The 2,883-nt window shown below is 25.4% G+C and overlaps 1 protein-coding gene across 4 annotated transcripts in view; it reads right to left on the bottom strand.

Moving 5' to 3' along the window:
* LOC117173988 (serine/threonine-protein kinase Tao) overlaps positions 1-2,883 on the bottom strand; it is a 54,457-nt gene that overhangs the window by 22,118 nt on the left and 29,456 nt on the right. The gene's annotated exons all lie outside the window — the stretch shown is intronic.

The following is a 2,883-nucleotide window of genomic DNA, read 5'->3' as shown; positions in this document are numbered from 1 at the left end:
ATATATTTTAACAATCAATTCCAACGGCATCAGCCGGTAACGTTGTACACGAAAATACGAAATCTCTGGAGCCTCGCCTAGTGGCCGCCAGGTTTCGTATTTCAAAATATTTTTTTTTACATCTTTTATTATTAAGCTTTGTACTTAAACGTAGTTTTCTTTCGGCTCTTGCATTTCTCAAAGTCTGAGACCGATATTTTATGTATAAAAAAAGTTCGAAAGTTCAAAAAATGTTGAGGTTCAGAAAAAAGATGAAATAATTTTCAGTGAAGTTTCTACCAAAATGCAGTACCTAAACGTACTTTATTGCACTCTTATACATTTCTTGAAGTTTCAGCTCGATATTTTACTTACAAAAAAAGTTCTTAGGTTCAAAAAAACATTCAGTGAACTGAAAAACTGTGGTCGGTAATATAGGTATTTAGCTGTGTCACATGCCCTTAAAGTCTTGAAATCTGGCGTATAAGCCCTCATGAACTTTTTGACATCTTTAAAATCGTTGCGGAATCCTTTGAAATCTTTGTGAAATTTCAGGGTTGCTACAAAAACGCAATTTCGAAATTTCCTGCCTTTCCCTGACTATTTCCTGGCCAATCTTTATTTTCCTTGAGACAGTTATAAATTATTTTTTACTGGCAACAGGCACACATACTTTTGCAGGTGGGCCATCCACAATTAGTTGATTTTTCATTGGAAAAGATTAATTTTCTACTAACGCGAATTTTTAACGAAATCTATGAAGTTTCAAATTTAAAAAAAAGGTTAATTTTAAAGTAAAACAAATTAACTTTAAACCAATAACAGGAATTTTTGCACAATAGTTACATTTTTAACTGAAAAGACGAATTTTCAACCAAGTTTAATTTTTTACAAAATAGATGATTTTTCAACAAAATAACATTTCCAACAAAATATTTGAGTTTCCAACTCAAAAAGATAAATTCTGATCTAAAAATTGAATAATTAAATTTGCATTAAAAACAATTAATTTTCAAGAAACAAAGTAGTTTCCGAACCAAAAAGAGGAATTTTAACAAAAGTATTGTATTTTCATGAAGACTTTAATTTTCAACCAAGAAAGATTTATCATTTAACAAAGAAAAGAAATTTCAACAAAAATCTTGAATTTTGAAGCCAAGAAGACAAATTTTCTACACAACAGTTGATTTTTTAACCCGAAAAAATGATTTTTTAGCATGAAATATAATTTCCAACAAAATTTTTGAATTTTGTAGGAAAAAAAACCAACTAATTTTCTACAGAAAAGTTAAATTTTCAACCCAAAAGACGAGGTTATAACAAACTAAATAATTTGTCAACTAAAAAAAATCAATTTTCAAGTAACAATGAAACAGTTAAACTTTCATTTAAAAAAAAAAATCATTTTTTTTCCGAGGAAATGCATTTTTGACTAAAATGATGAATCTTCAAGAAAAAAAAAAAAGAATTTTTAATCAAATATTTGAATTGCTTGGTCAGAAAATTCAAACTCCGGGCCCAGGTAGATGGTTTCTCGTTTCTCCAAAAATTATTGGATCAAGTAATTGAAACAATTTAACACAAACAATTAAAATATAATTTTCAAATAAACAAAAGAACTTTCAATAAAATAAGAAATGAAATTTTATATTTCTACGATAAGACATGAATTGACAAATCAAAAAGACGCATTTTCAACAAGAGTTAAATTTTCAAATAAGAGACATTTTTCAGTCAATAAGAAAAAAATTTTATTCAAAATGTTGAATTTTCATGCCACAAAGATGAATTTTCTATATAGCAGTTACATTTTCTAGCCGAAAATATGAATTTCCAACAAAAAAGTTAATTTTAAAATTGAATCAAAACGAATTTTCAACGAATGAAATAATTTTTTAATCAAAATGATCAATTCTCATTCAAGAAGATTAATTTTTTACTAAAAAAGATGTTAACTTTAAACCAATAACAATCGAATGTAATTTTTAAAAATTAGATTTCTACAAGACATGAATTAATAAACCAAAAAGACGAATTTTCAACAAGAAATTAATTTTTTAATAAGAAAGATTTTTTAGTCAAAAAAGAAAAAAATTGCATCCAAAATATTGAATTTTCATGTCAGAAAGACGAATTTTCTTTAAACCAGTTACATTTTCAAACCGGAAGTATGAATTTTCGACAAAAAGGTTATGTTCAAATAGAATCAAAACGAATTATCAATAGAACAGTTAAATTTTTAACAAATCAAATAAATTTTTAATCAAAAAGATCAATTTTTATTCAAGAATAAAATTCAAATAAGAAACATTTCTCGGTCAATAAAGAAACAAATTTCATCCGAAATGTCAAGTTTTCGTGCAAAAAATATGAATTTTCTATAAAACATTTACATTTTCAAACCGGAAATATGAATTTACAACAAAAAGGTTCATTTTCAAATCGAATCAAATCGAATTTTCAATAAAGCATTTCAATTTTTAAACGAATGAAATGAACTTTTATTCAAAAGGATAAATTTGCATTCACGAAGAAATTCGAATAAGAAACATTTTTCTGTCAATAAAGAAACAAATTTCATCCAAAATGTTGAATTTTCATGCCAGAAAGATTAATTTTCTTAAAAACAGTTACATTTTTAAACTGGAAGTATGAATTTTCAATAAAAAGATTAATTTTTAAATCGAATCAAATCGAATTTTCAATAAAACCTTTCAATTTTCAACGAAAGAAGTGAACTTTTATTCAAAAAGATAAATTTGCATTCAAGATGATTAATTTTGTATATCAAAAAAGATGTAAATTTTAAACCAATCACAGTTGAATTTAATAAAAAACAAAGATTAGATTTCTACAATAAGACATGAATAATTGATAAACCAAAAAAACGAATTTTTAACAAGA

Source organism: Belonocnema kinseyi, chromosome 5, assembly GCF_010883055.1.
Source record: "Belonocnema kinseyi isolate 2016_QV_RU_SX_M_011 chromosome 5, B_treatae_v1, whole genome shotgun sequence".
NCBI classification, from domain to species: Eukaryota; Metazoa; Arthropoda; class Insecta; order Hymenoptera; family Cynipidae; genus Belonocnema; species Belonocnema kinseyi.
The sequence above is the reverse complement of the archived record's forward strand: the minus strand, read 5'-3'. Positions and strand labels throughout refer to the sequence as shown.